The 21,285-nt window shown below is 43.3% G+C and overlaps 1 long non-coding RNA gene across 1 annotated transcript in view; it reads left to right on the top strand.

Moving 5' to 3' along the window:
* The window catches only part of LOC133385196 (uncharacterized), a 60,918-nt gene that overhangs the window by 7,263 nt on the left and 32,370 nt on the right, over window positions 1-21,285 (top strand). Inside the window, exon 2 of the long non-coding RNA XR_009762811.1 lies at window positions 15,432-15,501. This is a non-coding gene — a long non-coding RNA (uncharacterized LOC133385196). The remainder of the gene's footprint in view (window positions 1-15,431; window positions 15,502-21,285) is intronic.

Here is a 21,285-nt window from a genome sequence, read left to right as displayed (position 1 = left end):
AGCTAGTCAATGTTGACCGCACTGAGATATATGGAACATTGGTCTTACTTGGTTTAAGGCCCCTTCCTAGGTTCTTATGACCCCTCTGACATGAGCAGGCTGCGGGGCCACAGAGGGTAGCCCTGCTCCCTGCTGACCATGTGTTCAGCAAGTATGAGGAGAGACCCTACATGTGTACCAATGTGTGCATGTAGAGTTTCTCCACACAAGGGAGAATCACTTTGCATGCGGAGCTCTATGTACATACATTCCTGCATGCATAGGGCCCCTTGACAAATGTGTGTCAGCAGGGCATAAAATGGGGAAAGCCATGTGCACCACCTCGAGCTCTTTGGAGTCCTACTTGCTGGCTTCCCATAGGCATCTGGTTGGCCATTTTGAGAAAAAGATGCTAGGCAAGATTGGTCTTCAGATATACCAGTGGCTTGATTTGTTTTCAGGCAGCTTTCTGTGTTCCTCCTGTGCCCGTGGGTACTTGAGTGTTCTACACCACATTCCTTTTGAGGGCAGAGAGAGGTAAGGAGAGTATTTGGCAGGCATGACTTCTCCCTTCTTTGCTTACCTGCGTGGGGTGTTTGTAGCCCAAACTGCAGCAATAGAATTCCTGCTATGTCGGTGAAGTCCTGAAATTGACAGCTGGTTAGATCTTTTGAGAATACAAGTGTTAGTAACATGTCCTTTCCATGTTGTTGTTCTCTTCTGTTTTGTCTGCAAAAGTGCCCTTTCACAATAGTTTCCATCGCCAAAGTTCTTACTTGTGGGTTCTAACTTCTTAGACATGAGAGCATAGTCTGATACAGTACTCCTTGATGGACAGCCTTCCCCAACCTGGTGCCCTCCAGATGTTTAGGAGTACAACTCCCATCAGCCTCAGCCAGAACAGCTGATGTGGAAATGTGTTCACTGGATGGAGCATATGTCCTACTCACTGTGTGCTATGAATAGATACAATAGAGTTTGGAATCTTATCCTTCTATAGGGGCAGGGACAAAGGAGGGCCTCTCTATTGAGTGTTGTAACTTGTTCCACCTTTCTTTCTTTTTGGCAAATGTAACATGCTGAAGTGGGGGTGATCTCTGAGCAAGCATAGGAATCCAACTTAACCAAAGGTAGGGAACCAGGTGTTGTGGGGCATGGCCAATAGTGAGGGATGATAGGAGCTGTGGTCCAACAGCATCTGGAGGGCCACAGGTATCCCATCCCCAATCTATTATTTCTCTACTGTACTCTAATCCCACTCCTCCTGCACTGGTGGAATCACTGGTGCATATGCTAGGCCAACTGTGGTGCAACACCCCATTGTCAGAAGCAGTGTGCTCCATAGTCAGAGGCAGTAGGTTTCCAAATACCAGTTACTGGAGACCGCAGGAGGGGAGAGTACTCTTGTTTGTGGGCTTCTCATGGGCAACTGGTTGGCCACTGTAAGAACAGGATGCTAGACTAGATGGGCCATTGGCCTGATCCAGCAGGCTTTTCTTATGTTCTTATACTGGCTCATCTTTGCATTCTGCCAAAGTAAAGGGGTCTTACTGGCTCTCATATTCTTCTGCAGTGGGTGTAATTTATGGATAGGATATGGATGAGACCTGCCTGGCATAATTGGAAAGAAGCAATCTAGTAATTTCCTTGCTCTCTTGTGATCACAGAGGTATGGCAGATGTGCATAATTGTGTAAGACCTCTGATAATGAGCAAACAGTGATGTCTTTAGGGGAAAGGTATTTATTTTAGGGATTTATACCCCTTTTGCTCTTCCATAAAATTCCTAGGGCAGCTAAATATTGCAAAGCATTGGAAGAGTGTTAGAATGAAGCTTTCAATTTTGTTTTCAAGGCTTGATCCTGCTACTATTAAAATAGTGTTTTAGATCAGGGATTGCCAGTTGTTTTGGGTCAGTGGGCACACTTGGAATTTTGAGAAATTACCATGGGTGCCAGTCACAAAATGATTGTTATAGGGATTGGCATAACACAAAAAGGCTGCCGTGGTATCATGTAGGAGAGGTCAAGGCAGTGTACACAGGAACAGAGCAGGAAGAGTGAGCATTTTCTCATGCGTTGTGTTTTTTTGAGGGAATGTTAACGGAGACCTTTGACACACTGGCACCCGTGGGTGCTGTGTTGACTACCCTTGTTTTAGATTGCCATCTTGTTTCCATCATTTCCCCCTTTTTTGTAAGTTATTTTTACTTTGTAGTTTTGCAGTGGGCAAGTAATGATAGGCCTTTTCATCTGTAAAACAATCCCAATTTAATTGTGCCTTGTTTCCTGCATCTCTACCCTTTAAGCCTCTCATGTCTGTGTTCTGAATGTTTTTCCCCCTCCTCACTCAGTCTTCCAGCAATATTGAGGGTAGGTACCTGTTTACTCACCCACCTGCTAGCCTGGAAGAAAAACCTCCAAATGTCATAATGAACTTCAAGAAAGCAGAAAAACAAGCAAACTTAGCATGCGGAATTCAAGTCTGCTTTGGCACTGTCTATCTTTAGCTGCAGTAGTGAGTCACATCATTGTGATCTGACTGTATAGCTAGGTTGAGGTAATACACAGGCCAGGGGACTAAGACAAAGCATGATGGGATTAAGCTGTAAAATTCCACTACTCTCCAAATCAGGTTTATAGGGACTTAAGAGGCTGTTGCTATTTTTCAGTCAAATAATATTTACAGAATGTTGTATAACATAATGCAGCTCCACACTTCTTCAAAGAGTTACCAAAGAAAATGGAATAATATCCGGAATCCACCAAAATTTCCTTGAGCACAGTGTGCACATTTATGTGTATCTCAGTCTGCTAAGTGTCATGTCTAACTAGCCCCACCAGCCACTCCAAGGGAATGCTTGATTTTTCTTGGATGATGCCTTGTTGCTTAGCAACATTGCTAGGCAGCAGGGCTATACATGATGCATAGAATTGGCTACTGTGTTGTGCAGGGCTGATTACAATTATTGTTTCTTAAGCTGTAAAATATTAATTTGCAGTTTGCAAATAGAAACTCTCTTTAAGAGATTAGAGGCCTCCTTCTCCTGCCCCCACCTCCATTGGTGGCTCGCAGCAATAGCTGATTTTAATAAAGACTACAGGCAGCCCCAAGGTGAATTTAACCTGATGTATTGAAAACATGGGATGGAATTCATGGGATACAAATACTTCTCATGCCTGGGGTAAAAGAGGCTGACGTGTGCAAACACTTCTCAAGGTGACATCGTGCAAATGATGTGGCATTTATGTACAGGCACTCAACTTGGTGGTGGTGGGGAAAGTAACCCTATTTTTTTCAGTTGCAGAAATATGTGGTTGGGAGGGGTGCTATTCAGAGGGAATGAAAAAAGACTGATCTTTGGTAAAATGTTAACTGGTTTATCGAAAACAAATCTTACCAGAGAACTGTTAACACAAATTCAGATTATGGTTACTCATATCTGCTCTGCCATCCATTGTGCATGATGTCTCTTGGAGGAGACATCTGCCTAATAAAACGTCTGCCTAGGAGCACCTAACTGGATTTTCTAAAGATTTCTAAGAAGCTGTTTTAAGGTAGCAGACAATGGAGGGAGGGGATGTAAAGCACTGAAACAATTTAAACATCTAAAAACAATTCCAGTACCGATGCTTACTATAAAAGATCTCTACTTAAAAGGTTTGTTGAAAGAGAAAGGTTTTCAGTATGTGCCGAAAAGACCACAGAGGTGGCATCTGTCTGATATTTAATGGGAGGGAATTCCAAAGGTTAGGTGCCATGACTAAAGGCCTGATTTCTATATTGTACAGAATGGATCTCCTGATAAGAGTGCAGTGATCAATTGGGTATATAAAAGGGGTGAGATCTTTTAGATACCTACATTAGGCACCACTGCACTCACAGAGAGAAGCTGTTTGCATTTTCCTCTGTTCAGAACAGATGGGAGGATGGGCATCTAATGAAATCCCGCCATCCATTGAAATTTGGGTATATTGAAGGATTGTGTTCAGTGTCGAAGAGTTCAAGGCAATGCCAACAGGAACTGACCAGAAAGAGCAAACACTCCTCTTGTGCATTGTAGACTTTCGAGGTGATATTTACTGAGACCTTACGCAGGCATCATAGGAGGTACTGCCAGCAGATTGGTGCCCACAGGGGCCATGTTGGTAAGGTTGCCATATGCCAGTCCTACAAATCCAGGCAGGCTATTTTGCATATTATGGAAATCATTTGCTAATTATGGAAATTAAGCATATTAATAGTTGCATTATCCAGTTGTTTTGTTTTTGTACTTTGTAATTATCAATAAAACTGAAGGAATATGTGAGAAAACTTTTTTTTTAAAATCTACATTTTCAGCCTTAAATGCCTAGGCTGTAGTTTCCAACACTATGGAATATTTAATTATGTATTAAGAAGATTTATATCCTGCCCTTCTACTGTTAAAAACAGAGCTCAGGGCAGCTTACAAATGTAATAAAAACAATAAAAGTGTAACTTTTAAGGAAAAGTTTGGGAACCCTTGGTGTAAGGCATCTGCCTAGTGCCTTTGCTGCTCTCACCCCTCATTTAGGTGCCTGGGATGCTTGCGTGTGGACATACTTCTTTATAGTAATGGAAAGTGATTCTTAATAATGTGTTATCTGCTCTAGATCTCCAGACACAAGGTTGCATAGGTGTTTATAGGCGTGATCATAAAATATTTTGTGAAGTTCAAGTTCTATATGACATCATTTAGTAAATGTGCTTAGGATCACACCAGTGGAATTTCCAAATAAGTACTTTCATACAGACTTTGGTTTTCCATAACACAGTGTTTGTCCAAGCTTTCATACTTGGGGGGCGCACTACTTGCACACCCCTTCCATAAGCACATCAAGGCTGGATACACACCTTAACCAAGACACAGACAACAGGGCACTCAAAACAAAAATAAAAAAGTGTGTTTTTGTTTTCTGAGGAGGAAGCTCTTCCTTGGGAAAGTATTATTATTATTAGCATTAGCATTAGCATTTAAATCTCACCTTTTCTCAAAGGAGCTCAAGGTGGAGTACACAGTTCTAGCCATTCTCACTTAATCGCCACAACAACCCTGTGACAGGTTAGACTGGCCCAGGATCACCCAGCAAGCTTCATGGCTGAGTGCAGATTCAACCCTAGTCTCCCAGGTCTTTGTCCAACACGCTAACCACTATGCCACACTGGTTCTCAACTTTGAAAACTCACCGCCCCCCCAATTTCAAAGAAAGCAAGACCTGCAGACAACAGGTGATCCATTTACAGGTCTGAGCTGGCCAAGTCCCCCCCCCAATGCTTCCAAATGCTGCCTTCACTCAAGACACAAAGAGACACTTTCCACCAACAGCATCCTGGGAAGAGCAAGGAACTCAAATCAGGAGGGGGGGGGAAGAGGAGAGGAAGGGAAACCATGCCTCCAATTTTCTCGGCAGGCCAGAGGAGGAGAAAAGTGGGTGGAAGCTGCAGACACTTTAAAGCAAAGGAACAGGAAGACATGCAGGTTGCTGCTACTGCTGCTGCTTTGCTCTGGAGGTGACTCCCCCATCCCTAGTTGGTTGGTTGGGGGCTGCAGTTGGCCAAGGCAGGGAGCTCAGTGCGCACGTGCACACACATACAGTGGGCTCATTCACAGGGGAGCTGAGAAGGATGCTTACTCCCTCCAGAGTATCCCTATTGCTAATGGAGAAGGAGATGGGTTTTTGTATCAGTTTCATTGTTTTTGTCAATTGCATGCCTCTCCCTGCTTCATCCTGGGGTGCAATTGACATGAAACTGATTAGAGGGGGGAAGTGAGTGAAGTAGGCAAACAGAAGAGTATGGTTCTTTGTTGTCAGTTGCATGCCCCTCCCCTGACTGTTTTCAGGTCATCTCTAAGCTTTCTGTGAAACCACATTGGCTTCTTCTGTCTTCCCCCTTTTTTCCTCAACGGAATTGTTTGCCATTGTACCTTTAGAATTTTCTCTTTTAGAAACTCCCATCTTGGACTCCTTTTCTCATTAGGGCCGCTTGCCATGGAACCTTACTTACTATTGTTCTGAGTTTATTAAAATTATATTTCCTGAAGTCCAGGGTACATGTATAGCTACTCTCAGCTTTTGCTTCCTTTAAAATCAACTCTAGTATAGCGTGGTCACTTTTCCCCAGAGTTCCTGTAACTGCCACTTCATCCACCAAGTCATTTCTGTTGGTTAAAATAAAGGATAGCTGATCCTCTAGTTGCTTCCTCTACTTTCTGTAGGAGAAAGTTATTTCCAACACAAGGGGTTGTGTTTGGCAGAATTTGTCTCCCAATAGATATCGGTTTAATTGAAGTCCCCCATTACTACTACATCATGCCTCCTCAAAACACTGGCAATTTGCTTTGCAAAAGTTTCATCCTCGTCTTCTCCTTGATTGGATGGTCAATAGTAGTCTCCAAAATGTTCCTTTTATTCCTTGCTTTTATTTTAATCCAGATACTACCAAGCTCATAAGAACATAAGAAGAGCCTGCTGGATCAGGCCAGTGGCCCATCTAGTCCAGCATCCTGTTCTCACAGTGGCCAACCAGGTGCCTGGGGGAAGCCCGCAAGCAGGACCCGAGTGCAAGAACACTCTCCCCTCCTGAGGCTTCCGGCAACTGGTTTTCAGAAGCATGCTGCCTCTGACTAGGGTGGCAGAGCACAGCCATCATGGCTAGTAGCCATTGATAGCCCTGTCCTCCATGAATTTGTCTAATCTTCTTTTAAAGCCATCCAAGCTGGTGGCCATCACTGCGTCTTGTGGGAGCAAATTCCATAGTTTAACTATGCACTGAGTAAAGAAGTACTTCCTTTTGTCTGTCCTGAATCTTCCAACATTCAGCTTCTTTGAATGTCCACAAGTTCTAGTATTATGAGAGAGGGAGAAAAACTTTTTTCTATTCACTTTCTCAATGCCATGCATAATTTTATACACTTCTATCATGTCTCCTCTGACCCGCCTTTTCTCTAAACTAAAAAGCCCCAAATGCTGCAACCTTTCCTCGTAAGGGAGTCGCTCCATCCCCTTGATCATTCTGGTTGCCCTCTTCTGAACCTTTTCCAACTCTATAATATCCTTTTTGAGATGAGGCGACCAGAACTGTACACAGTATTCCAAATGCAGCCGCACCATAGATTTATACAACGGCATTATGATATCAGCTGTTTTATTTTCAATACCTTTCCTAATTATCGCTAGCATGGAATTTGCCTTTTTCACAGCTGCCGCACACTGGGTCGACATTTTCATCGTGCTGTCCACTACAACCCCGAGCTCTCTCCTGGTTGGTCACCACCAGTTCAGACCCCATGAGTGTATATGTGAAATTAAGATTTTTTCCTCCAATATGCATAATTTTACACTTGTTTATATTGAATTGCGTTTGCCATTTTTCCGCCCATTCACTCAGTTTGGACCCATTCACTCAGTTTTTCTGTGCAGGGATATATATTTTCAACATATAGCATGACTCTGCCTCTCTTTCTATTCCTTCTGTTCTTTTTGAACAAGTTATATCCTTCAATCGCTGTATTCCAGTCATGGGAGTTGTCCCACCAAGTTTCAGTTATACCTATCAAGTCATATTTACTTTCCTGTATTAAGAGTTCAAGTTTGTCCTGTTTGTTTCCCATACTCTGGGCATTGGTATACAGACATCGAAGACCATGTGATTTATGGCCTGGCTTCTTTCCTACATTTTTATGAAGACTATTACTGGGCCCCATTAGAACCATTATCTCAGTTCCTCTCATCCATTGTGGATGAGAAACTGAACTCTAACTTCCAATTAGATTCTGTAGCAAAAATGTGTCAGAGTCAGGATGGTACTGTTGACAGCCATACCTGAGCCCAGATGTGGGTGTGTCATTTTCAACTCAAGGCCCCTGTGTTCAGTTGTCAGGCCTTGAGTGAGAACTGCAGAAGAACTGTGCTGACCAGGCAAGGGCAGACTCATAATATTTATACCAGGAATGAGGAACCAGTCAATGCTACTGATCCTCTAGACTACAGTTCCCACCATCACTGGATTTACCCCATATCGGTACATCTAAGGCATGCCTTTGCTGCGCTTAGGCTCCAGACGATGCCAAGTGCGGCCCTTTTTGGCCGGTACCATCAGATACCGTGGGAGCAACGACTATGCATCTGCGGATCTGGGGTTGTGGAAGATCTGCCCCACTACCTACTGGACTGCCCACTGTACGCACATCCCAGGTCCAAATTCTTAGGTGATCTGACTTCGCGGATGGGAGTTTGCCAGGACATCCAGCTCATCGCTTTTCTATTAGCCGACAATGATTATATGGTCACATACAGGGTAGCCCAATTTGCCCTGGCAGCGCAAAAACTGCGGGCCAAACATTTGGATGGCCCCCAGCCTCAGGGACAATAATACCGTACACTACCCTTATGGGGGAGTCTGCTAATTTGCATGATTTTAAATGTGCAAGGTTGGTCTGGAGCTGCTGGGGCAAATATTAATCCCGAATGATATCACATGTTTGTAACCTCAGACTTACAGGGAGTACCCTGTTCTTTTAGGAGATTTTAACTAATGCTGTGTTGTTATGTATTGTGTTTGTTATGTATTGCGGCAGCTTAATGGCTATGCAATAAACTTTCTACTACTACCATCACTGGATTCAGGTGTGGCCACCAACAGTCCCATCATCCCTGATGGGAGTTGTAGTCCAGCCCATTGATCATGTTAGCTGAAGCTGGTGGTATCTGGAGTCTCACCACATCTGGAGGGCCACAGGTTTCCATCCCTGATTTATACCAAGCGTTGCTAATTAGAGGGTTCATACTGCCTCCTGATTAAAAGCTTCTAGATGTAGTGCATACTTTAATTACATTAGATACATAATTTCCAACCATTACAAAAGATGTTTATTTTGCACATGTGTAAACAATTTGGGATCATTCTTTTACGGTATGATGTTTTGAATTAACACTTTTTTTAACTACACTGTTTCGCTTTTTTAAAGGACCAGACTTGTTCCTGGCATTCTGGAAAGAATGCAAAATATCATAGTTCTTTTCAGGTTCCTTTTCTGCAAATCTACTGGGCCCAGAGCCCTGTGGATCAAACTCTGGCTGTTTATGTCTTTGGAGCAGCTAGCCAAAAGAAGTTATTGTTGACAGTTCCAGCTAGGGTATTCACATCATAGCCCAGAATTCTCTTGGCCTGAGAAGTCAGGTGACGACAGAAGACCAGTCTGGGTCCACTTTTATTAATTTATTTATTATTTAATTTATATCCCACCCTTCCTCCCATCAGGAGCCCAGGGTGGCAAACAAAAGCAGTAAAAACACTTTAAAACCTCATAAAAACAAACCTTAAAATACATTAAAACAAAACAACTTTAAAAACATTCTTTAAAAAAGCTTTAAAAACATCTTAAATGAAAAGGGGGGGAAAGGTTTTTTAAAAAACATATTAAAAGCAATTCCAACACAGACGCAGACTGGGATAGGTCTTAACTTAAAAGGCTTGTTGAAAGAGGAGAGTCTTCAGTAGGCGCCGAAAAGATAACAGAGATGGCGCCTGCCTAATTTTTAAGGGGAGGGAATTCCACAGGGTAGGTGCCACCACACTAAAACTCCCAGAGATGCTACCTTCCCTCAGTTGCTGAGGGAGACCACGTGTCTCCCCCTTTATGCCTTAGAGCTTGTTGCTGAGGAAGGCAGGCAATACTCATCCTTCCCCAAATATTTACCTGCCCTAAGGCCTTAGAGCGCACCACTCTCTGTTTGCATCTACTTGTGTGTCATGTTAGGCCTTACACTACATAATTACACCCACATAGGCGCAACATCACAGCTGTGCTACTGAGCCCTTTGCACAGGTGCAATGCTGGAGCTACATAGCAAAGTCATTCCTGACATGGGCATACGGGTATAATCCTATCACACCTTGATAGAAACAAGGTGTTAAAATAAAAAATATATAAGGAGTAAAGCAATAATATGAATCCTCTATATGGTTATTAAAAAAGGTAATCATATAACATAATGATGGGGAAATCTATTAGCTCATCAGCCCCCTGCCAGCACAATACTATTCCCTACAGGATAGTCTCAATCGTTTTTTCCAGTTCATTTCTAAATTAATCTCAATAGCTTTGGCAATTATCATTCAGATCTCTTGCCATACATATTCTGCATGAACTCTGTTCAAGTTAGCAATTAGCTATTAAATATTAAGCTTACCCTGCTATGATGAATATGCAAAGTTAGGAAAATCTAAATGCAGAATGTAAGGATCAGTGGATTCCTTGGATTGGAAAGCAAATGCAAGACTGCAGTCCTCAGCATGCCTATTAGGAGGAAGCCACTTGAACTCAAGGGGACTCACTTCCAAGCATTCCATTTAGGATTACATAGCTTGGGGATGGTTCTGGCCAGGGCCAGCTCCAAAGGGAGGCTAGGTGGGGCCCTGGCCGAGGACCCCTGGGGCTACAAGGGCCCCTGAGGGGCCTCCCTCTCCCCTTCCACGATCTGTGGAGCTTCCAAGCCGCCTGCCATTCCCTCACACCACCTACCTTTCTCTGCTGACTTCTTTTGCAGCTGCCATTAACCAAGATGGCGGTTGAGGTTTCCCTGAGGTGCTGATGTCCCTGCTGCCATCTTGGTTGATGGCAGAGGTGCGCACGCATGAGTGCCATCAACCAAGATGGTGGCAGAGGCTTCAGCCCCTTAGAGAAACCTTGGCCACCATCTTGGTTAACGTAGTGCTGCTCACGCAGCCCACATAGCCTCAAAAGACAGGAGACAGGTAGGTGGGGCGTGCACATGGCTGCACATGCATGTGTGCTTGTGTGCGTGCACGTCCCAGGGCTCAGGGCAAGCTGGTGCCCAAGGGCCCCAGCTCTGGGTCTGAATCTGGTGCTATTCCTGTATAGCCAGGTGACAGTGATGACAAGGAATGCTTTTTAACAAGCTTAGATTGGTATGCCAGCTGTGCTCTTTAGTAATATCCTTATAAAAAATACTTCAATCTGTTGAGCTGCTATTTAAGACTTTTCCAAAACTTTACTGGTTCAAAATCCAGATGCAATAATATAACCAGCGAGAATTATATGCTTACTGTACAGAGTATATAACTATTAATATTGTTGAGCGCCTCTCCAAGCGGTGAGATTCCAGGGGTCCCTGCACTCGTCCTTGGCTTGGTTTCCTTGCGAAGAAGGTCAGCGGATACTGCGGTGTCTTTATGAAATATGGTTTGTTTATTTACACACATTCCAACCTGAGCTTAGGATGGAGGGGTTCAAGGCATCAGCAGTCCAATATCCAGCTTTTCCATCAGGGTTGCAGGAGGCATCCTAAAGCCATGGTGCAGAGAGCCAGCCTCTCTGCCTGCCTCCGGTTCCCAGGCATTCTCAGACAACTCTAAACACACTCAAAACACAAACCTCTGCTAGCTGCCGGGGGAGGGGGGGAAGGCTCTGCTGAAGAGTTTCAATGACAAAAGGATCTTCCTGGTCCATTCACCAGTTGCTGGGCACCTGAAAGACCCATTAGCAAACCGGCCACACTATTAGCTTGACAAAAGAAACTCATCTGGCCAGCAGAGCCGGCCCCTCACCCCAAGGCACAGGATTCCTAATCAGAGGCTGGAAGGGGACGCACAGGAATCATCCATTCTAACCCCCAAACTCACAACAATATTGTTCCATCTTCACTGGTTGTCCATTTGTTTCAGAGTCCAATTCAAAGGGCTGCTTTTGATCTTTACAGGCATAAGTGGTTTATCTCATGGACAGCCTCCTCCCATATGGACCAGCCCAGGTACTCACATCAACATCTGTCCTTTAGTTTGTGGGCTGCTCTCCTGAGAGAGACCTACTTGGCTCCAAAACTACCTCTCTTTTGGCAGCCAGTGGTTGTTTCAGAGGGCCTGTGGGATTAGGGCAAGCTCTATTGCTGATTAGACCCAAGATTCTACCTGAAGCATCCAGGATATCAGAAACCTTGGAAAATTGATTTTTCATTATTTATGATGACTATTCACTAATAAGCAAAAAACCTTGTGGTTTAAGAATATACCCCACAGATATTTCTATCAAACTTTTAAAAGCAGGGAAATTGGGCAGCTATAGTGAATGCACCAGGGGAGCAGGAGACCTGACCTCCTCTCTGAGATATTGTACTGCCCTACAAATTTGTCAAAATGCAATCAGAATTCGGGTTGGTCTTTCACAGTCTAATCCACTTCCTGTGTAGCTTGGAAGAATTTGGTAACATGCAAACTACACTTCCCAGGATTCTCTGAGGGAAGCCATGACTGTCTCACATGACATCAAGGTTTGGTGTGGCTGTGGCCCCCTAATTAGGCAAGCCCAGCAGCTGGGAGTCTGGCTTTTAGAACACTGACAGTTGGTTCTTACTGAGCATGCCCAACACTATCATTGAGTTCAAGGCAAAATTTCTTAAATTAATTAAAAATCAGCCAGGCATTTTTTTAACTTTTAAACTGCAGAAGATGAAGGTCAGAGTATGGGACAAGGTCAGCAACAGGATTACAGGTCCTCTGTGAACATGGCTGATTTTTAAATGAATTTCAACATGAGAACTCTCAGAGAAAAAGTCCAAAAGGGGTCTGAGTTTTTTTTCTCTCTCTCTAGACTTTGAACTCTTGATTCTTTCTGACTGTTTTGTTTATCGCCATGAAAATTGAGAGGGTTGTTAAGCAAGCGTTTCTGAAATGAGGAGTATAAGCTTTGTTAGGTTTTGTTTTGAAATTAGCTTATGGGAAGCATCAGAATGGCATGGGGGTATTTTCAATTTAACATTGCGGAATGTGACAAATCCATGCTGGCTATAGTATACAGCCACTCTCGTGGCTGTATAATTATGCCTGAGGAAGTATGTAGAGCAGGAACTGGGAAGCAGCAGTCCTCTAGATGTTGCTGAACTCCAACTCCTATGGGCCTCAGCCAGTGGTCAGAGATGACAGAAGCTGCAGTCCAGCAACACCAAGAGGAATACAGGCTCCTTGTCGCTGATCTAGACTAGAACTAAACACATCTTGATGGAGACCCCTGCTAGGTGCCTTCATTATCATCCCTGTCACCACTGCTGGATAAGTATTGATGGGAGGTGGTAGGGAGGGCTGGGTAAGCCCATTCTGAAGTAGTAATTTGTCACAATATTGAATGGGTTCAGGGATCCTAAAACCTTGAACTTTTGCCTTCAATATTCTGCCACCCTTTTTATTGAAAGGCAGCTGGTATAGCACAGTGGGGAGGAGAGCCTGGCTGAGAGTCCAGAGTCTGTGAGTTCAAATCCCCACTCGTGTCTCCTGGGTGTAAAGGGTCAGGTAAAGATCACCCCCACAGTGAGTGGCTCATGGGTTACGTGCCGTGACACCTGTGCAGCCGTGGGCAAGCTGCATAGTCCCAAGGAGCCCAGTTGCCCCCCCCAGCTGGCAGTTGCAGACAAGGAAGGGGCTGGCTTGTGCAGCTGTGGCAAGCTGAGCAGGCCCTAACCAGCTGGGGAGGACTAGCCTCAGAGGGAGGCAATGGTAAACCCCCTCTGAATACCGCTTACCATGAAAGCCCTATTCATAGGGTAGCCATAAGTTGGGATCGACTTGAAGGCAGTCCATTTCCATTTTCCATTTTTATTGAAACTGTACAATACAAAACTGTAAACAGCAACAAGTTCAACAGCAAAATAACATTGCAACTCTTTTATTAGGAAAGACCCTTTATTAGAGAAGACCCTTTTCTAGTCCCTTATTACTGACATCATGACTTGCAAATGATCATGCTGACCTCACAAGTATCAACCTATTTGTCGTCCCCAGTCTTCATAATTTCTCTTTGTGACCTTCCCCTTTTTTTGTGATAATGTTTAGGTAATCAGTTGGAGTTATTGTTGGATTGTTATGTTTTGAAATGATTTGAAACAATTGTTATGTTTTTTAATTAATTGCTATTGATGTCATCATTTGCATTTTTGTAAGCCACTTTGAGCATATTTGTATGGAAAAGTGGGATATAATTTCAATAAATAAAGAAATAAATAAACTTTTTCCAAATGGAAACATTCCCCTTTTGGGGCTTACTGTATTATTATAAAGTCATTCCACAGAACAAAATATGATTCTGGTTTTGCTAACCTTTGGATTGCATGCCTCCGATGCATAAGCTTCCCTGCTACTGCTACCTTCCAAAACGAACTCTATGGACAGCTCTATAGAATTTTTCCAATTTTGTGTAATAACAAATCTCACTACAATCAATGTAAAGTATACAAGCTTGTTTGGTTTCACATATTTGTTGTCTTTTTCAAAAACAGAAATCAGTGTTAGTCTGGGAGTTTTCACAATTTGCCCTATACTTTTAGACATTTTTTGCCTCTACCTGTGGACATTCCCACCAAAGATGTGTATAAGTCTCCTTTCCCCCACAGTTTGGGGACTCATTTCTCTGCGTATGTGTATTAATTGCACAGGGGTATAGTACTATTTGTGCAATATTTTCACAGAATTCTTCCAAATGTATGCCAACACAGATTAATTTGGCTTTGTTACCCACAAGCTTAGACTGCCAAGGTTCTAGGCCTCCCTTCCCCACTTTGGCTGGGGCTGCTTGGAGTTATAGTCCAAAAAAAATCTTCAGGGTACCAGATTAGGAAAGGCTGTTCTAGGATGAGGATTCCAAGTTGATTGTGTGGCAAACACTGGAGGTTTATTCTGAGGGAGGACAAGTTTCCTTACAAAAGCTGTGAGCTGGGATTTCCTTGATTTGGAAGCAGTGATGGATAGTACATGATGCTCTACAGTGATAAAAAAATTAGCAAGAGACTATGGTGGAGGAACAAGTAGTGACATAGGACACAAAACAATAATGCCATAAGCACCAGCTTTCTCATGTTTTGAACTACATTTCTGCCTTAGTCTAATGAATATATAATGGCAGCATTTGCCACCTCTTCATACCTTTGCATAATTGATAATAAAAAACTGTGGGAGACTAAGAACAGCCATATTTCCCATGATCAACAAAACTGAAATGAAATGAATTCAGAAACTGTAACCAATTTAACAATGCATATGCAGGGAACCCTTACACCAGCTAATTTTAGAATAATCAAATAAATCCAATGTGGTTTCCCTGTGAACTTTTTGTCATTGTAAAACTGTGTAAAACAGTAGTCCTCTGAACATTAGTCCCCTGTTGCAACTGTTCCTTTGTATGCAGACAAGGGATCAGAACACAACACTTCAGAATATGCAGATTTGAGGAATGTGATGTTAATTTAACTACTAGCAAATTTATAGTTTGTGTCTGGGTTTTTAACACTCTGAACAGGTCTAGTTGATAGTGTTTGATTCACAGCCCTCTGTTGTTTGCTCTGAAATGTCACAGGCTAATAGTTAAAGACTATTTTAAAGTGGATTGACTCCAGTTAGCTTACAGATTTGGGATTTGTTTTCCAGAGAAACATAACTGAAGCTATATCACCTGTGAACTCCTCACCTCCACCTCTCCAGGAAAAACAACAATGAGGTATTGTCACTTTTTCCATATTCCCATTACAATAACCTTGTTGGCACAGGGAAATTTCCTGGGGATTAATGTCCAGCTGGAGTTAATGGCTCTCAGCTGTGCTTCAGTTCATCCGCTCCCCTTGGCTGGTTATTTATCCCCAGGACATGCCTTGTACCTAAATGGCTGTTGCTAAACAAAACTACTGTCTGATGGGACTAAAAAACACTTTAGAAAATGCAGTTAGGTGTGCCACTTCAAATTATACATTTACCCATGTCTCATTTCAGTATGGCATCAAGTGATGCTTTTCCTTGCACTACTTATATCCCCATTTCCAGTAATTGCCAGAGGAGGGAACCGGATGGTTTCTCCACCATGGGTCAGCAGATCACAGGTAGCTCAAATGGGTTAGCTTCCTCTCTCTATGGAAAAAACCCAACTATAATCCTTTTTTTAAAAAAATTTAAAAATATTCTTAGGCCACTTTTCTGGACAAATGCCTTTCTAAAGCAGCTTACAATTAAAAACAATAAAGATAAAAAGAACAATTTTAGAACAAAACTGCAATTTAGCAACACCATAGATATTATTCAACTAAATTCTTGTGCATGCTCCCCACTCTCCTAACCCCCATGCCATCCCCAAATCTTAGGGAAAACCCAGAACAGATTTAGGCGGTAAAGGGAGAGGAGGAGAGGGAGAGATAATTCTGTTGCACAAGGAAAAATCCTTGTGCTGATGGAACATTCAACTTAGCACTGTGTTGAATACAACCATATATATATTGCACTTGCTTGAGAAAAGATCTAAGGATAATGAGTAACAACTGTGCATATGTTGCTTTACAGACAGATTGTCTAACAAGGCCCTGAATGCCCTGTGTGAGGGACAGGAAACCTGTAGTCCTCCAGATGTTGTTGGACTTCAATTCCCATCAGCCCCATCCAGCAAGACAAATGGATAGGGATGATGTACGTTTATTTATTTTATTTATTAAATGTGTATCTTGCCCTTCCTTCTAGAAGGAGCCCAGGGTGACAGACAAGAACACTAAAAACACTAAAACATCTTAAAAACAAAATACTTTAAAACTTAATAAAACAAAACAGCTTTAAAAACATCTTAAAAAGCAATTCCAGCACAAATGCAGACTGGGATAACATCGCTACTTAAAAGGTTTGTTGAAAGAGGAAGGTTGTTAGTAGGCCAGTTGGAGTCCAACAACATCTGGAGAGTCACAGGTTCCCCATCCCTGCTCTGTATTATCTAAAAGTCTTCAGAAAGACGCTAACAAGCAGAAGGGAAAAAACATCAAGGTATAAACATACTATTTAAATTAATGCAGTTGCTTTGGCAAGAACCTGTTATAACTTAGGAGGACATGTACAGAGAGGAAAATGTATTCACTGGGATTATTATTTCTAGTATAATATTTGCATTACATTGTATTTTACATTTATTTTAACTGGAATTTTTGAAACTTCAGGAAATAATAATAATAATAATAATAATAATAATAATAATAATAAATTTAATTTCTGTGTTGCCTATCTGGCCAATGGCCACTGTAGGCGACGTACAACAGTTAAAACATAATATGATAAAATACAATACAATGATACAATATAAAAACAATATGAGAACAATACAGCAGCAGACAATAATATTAAAACAGGGTAGGAGGCATTCCAGTCTTAATAATTAACCCTCCCCGGAAATCCCGAAGGCCTGTTGAAAGAGCCAGGTCTTTAAGGCTGTACGAAATGTATTTAGGGAAGAGGCATGCCGGAGATCTTGTGGGAGGGAGTTCCAGAGTGTGGGGGCCGCCACTGAGAATGCCCTCTCTCTAGTACCCGCCAATCTAGCTGTTTTTGTCGGCGGGATTGAGAGAAGGCCCTGTGTGGCTGATCTTGTCAGGCGGCATAATTGGTGGCGTTGAAGGCGCTCCGTAAGATAAACTGGGCCGAGACCGTATAGGGATTTAAAGGTTAATACCAACACCTTGAATTGGGCCCGGAAAACAACTGGAAGCCAGTGTAGATCGAACAACACTGGTGTGATGTGATCCCGGCGGCGACTGTTCGTAAGTAGTCGAGCTGCCGCATTTTGTATCAGTTGTAATTTCCGGACCGTTTTCAAGGGTAACCCCACGTAGAGCGCATTACAGTAGTCCAAACGAGAGGTGATCAGGGCGTGTACCACCAGTGGGAGCTGATGAACAGGAAGGTAGGGTTGCAGCCTTCGTATGAGGTGTAGTTGGTACCAGGCTGCCTGGCTCACTGCCGAAATCTGAGCCTCCATGGACAGCCTGGAATCAAGCACAACCCCAAGGCTGCGGACCTGGTCCTTTAGGGGTAAACTCACCCCATTGAACTTCAGGTCAATGTCACCCAACCTTCTCTTGTCCCCCACAAGTAGTACCTCGGTTTTATCAGGGTTCAACTTCAGCTTGTTCCTTCCCATCCATCCACTCATGGATTCCAGGCACTTGGACAAGGTCTCCACAGCCGACTCTGGTGAAGATTTAAACGAGAGATAGAGCTGAGTGTCATCTGCATATTGGTGACACTGCAGCCCAAATCTCCTAATGATTGTCCCTAGCGGCTTCATATAAATGTTAAACAGCATGGGAGAGAGGATAGAGCCCTGTGGCACACCACAGTTGAGAGGCCAAGGGTCTGAAACCTCCTCCCCCAATGCTACTTGTTGATACCTATCAGAGAGAAAGGAATGGAACCACTGTAATACAGTACCTCCAATTCCCAAGTTGGAACCTAACTTAAGTGTCAAACAAAGCTTTCAAACATTGTTTAAATGTTCAAAGATCCCCCCCTTTACTTCAAAGGTACAGGGGAATTGCAGAATGGGAGCAATGTCATAAGTGGGTCACTTAAGGCTCTGGCTAGTCTATTATAAATGAAAAATACTTTTGATAATGTCAGCTGGTGTCCTTTGCTCCTTGTTTTTTTGCCACCGCTGCAGGAGCATTTACCTTCTTATGTAGTGGTGTCAGCCTTCAGTCACATGTTTTGGTTACGTGGAGGCTCAAAGTTTATTGCTATAATATGACATGTTTTATGCTGGCTTTCTAGGAGTCCCTTCATTAAAAATGTGGGTTTTATTCTGATACAGATCATTCCTCTTCTTTTCAGAACTATGATGATTTTATTAAAGATTTAATGAGCCTCCCAGATGCTTTTGAAATGTAGTATTCTCCAAGTCACAGAAAAAGTAAAGGTAGCTCTGCTGGCCCACAAGAAAAATTCCTAAATCTATATTAGGGCAATACCTTTATTAGGCCACCTAAAATGGCACAAAGGCACAGACAAGCTTTTGAGTTCTCCAGAACTCTTCATCAGGCTGGATGGCAAACAAAGTAAAGGGGGGGGGGAAGAAGAGAGGAAAGGAAGGAAAAAACTTCGCTGATGGTAAAGCCATGGAATCTGCATCTGGTTAGCAGCAACATTTTCCCCCTTCAGCCTCCCTCCTTTGCTTTGTTTACCTTCTAGCCTGGCAAAGAGTTCTGGAGAACTCAAAAGCTTGCAACTATTTTGTGACATTTTAGTTGGCCTAATAAAAGTAGTCCCTTAATATCAATTTCAGCATTTTAATGTAGAGTTTTGAAATAAATTAATGTTTCTTAGCTTGACTATCCATCCTGGTAGGCAGTTTGATTCTCTGGTATCCTAGCATACCAGCTGCTAGGGCTAATGCCAGCATAGCATAGTCATGATCCTGTGTTCAACCACCAACTAAAACCAATAGCTATAGAAACAATAGGCAAAGTATGCAAATTGATAGAGGTGCCCACAGCATCCTGGTAACTCCACTGCCATCCACCAGGCATGAGATCATATACTCACTTCCAGTGTATGACACCTACAAATCACAATCGGGCAAGCGCAAAGTGACCACCATGTTCTTTCTACTACCGAATGCTATAGGGCATTGTGCAAGGGAGCAGCAAATGACATCTGTAGCTCCAGGGCTCTCTGTCAACAAGAATTTGAATCCCCTGTCAGGGCAAACACAAGAAGCATATAACGCAGAGGTGAGGATGAATCATTTTCAGCTGAAAGGCCACATTATTCCATCATAGGCAGCCTTCTGGGAGCTGCATGCCAGTGGTGGGTGTGGCCAGGGGGTAAAAGCAGCCAGATGATTGGTTGCAACATTTATCTTTGTACAGTAGGCTACATTCCAGTCACACAAAAGCCAGAGGTTTCTACACACCCACATGTGTCACCATCCTTCATCAAGGCAATGAACTGACATTATCACAGTTCAAGGACACATTCCAGCCAGAGAAAATCACTCAAGGAGGGTGGAGAGCAGGACTGGTGATGGGTGTGGCCTGGGAAGAGTCCCAAGTGCCAAAGAGAGAGGCCTAAGTGTGGGTGGTGGTGGCTCTGTGTCAGTGGGGCAGTGGAATCCGCTATGGGCTTTAGCCTAAAATGTCAAGGAGCTGTCCAAGGTGCTGAATCACCCTAGACAGCTCCTTGAAAGTTTGGACTTAGGCCTATTCACACCACTTATTTATTCCACTATTGTTCCACTTGCACAGTCATGGCTTCCCCTAAAGGATCCTGGGAAGTGTAGTTTGTGAAAGGTACTGAGAGCTGTTAGGAGAGCCCTGTTCCCTTCACAGAGCTATAGTGGGCAGAGTAGTTTAACAGTCAGTCCCTCTTCCCACAGAACTCCGGGACTTGTAGCTCTGTAAGGATCTCCTAACAACTCTCATCACCCTTCACAAACTATACTTCCCAGGATTCTTTAGGAGAAGTCATGACTGAGTGGAATAATAGTGGCAAAAATATATGGTGTGAATTTGGACTAAAACCCAGAGTGGATTCCACTGCACCATTGACATAGAACCACCAGCTGCCATTGAGAGGCCTTGATAGCTGCATTTGGCCCATGGGCCTGAGTCCCTCCCCCCACTCCCCCTTTAAAGGGCCACCCCTTTGCCAGGGAACAAGACAGGGCCAGACAAGGAAGGAATGAGTGTCATGCCAGTCAAAACACTGAGCCAGCCCCACAGTGAAGCAGGCAGACAGCTCCCTAGCAGGAGGGGTCAAACCCCATGGTAGGAATCATGCTTTTACACAGGTGTCCATCAAAACACGCAACGCAGCCCCAGGGCTCAGTTGGAGGGCACACATTGCAACCCCCTTGCTGAAGCTGCGCAGATTTGGGTCTGGTCAGCATCTGGATTGAAGACTGCCTGGCAGAGCCCGTGTATGCTGTCTGAATTGCCATGATGGGAGAAAGGCAGCATATATATATATATATACTGAATCAATAAATACAGCTGCCTGTGTGAAGGGAACCATCTCCTTTGCCAGGCCAAGAGCCACAAGCACAAAGAAGAGTGGAAGCCACAATAGGAAGTTCACAGAGATCTGTGCTCAAAGCCACTTCATAGCTCAGTGGGAAAGTGTCTTGCCATAGAAGATGTGGACTTAAGAGAACATGATGAAGTTACCAGTACAAGGCAAAGTTTATCTTTGGGTTGTTCAGACAGCAACAAGAGCTCCTACTGAGAGGAAGGGCAGGAGATGATAGATAGATAGATAGATAGATAGATAGATAGATAGATAGATAGATAGATAGATAGATAGATAGATAGATAGATAGATAGATAGATAGATAGATAGATAGATGCAAATGGGACAAGGGGGCAGCAGGCTATGCTGTGTACATATCATACATTTAAAGTACATGACGCCCCCCCCCCCAAGGAATCCTGGAAACTGTAGTTTAGCCCTCACAGAGCTACAATCCAGCACCTTTAACAAACTA

Source organism: Rhineura floridana, chromosome 5 (genome assembly GCF_030035675.1).
Source record: "Rhineura floridana isolate rRhiFlo1 chromosome 5, rRhiFlo1.hap2, whole genome shotgun sequence".
NCBI classification, from domain to species: Eukaryota; Metazoa; Chordata; class Lepidosauria; order Squamata; family Rhineuridae; genus Rhineura; species Rhineura floridana.
The sequence above is the reverse complement of the archived record's forward strand: the minus strand, read 5'-3'. Positions and strand labels throughout refer to the sequence as shown.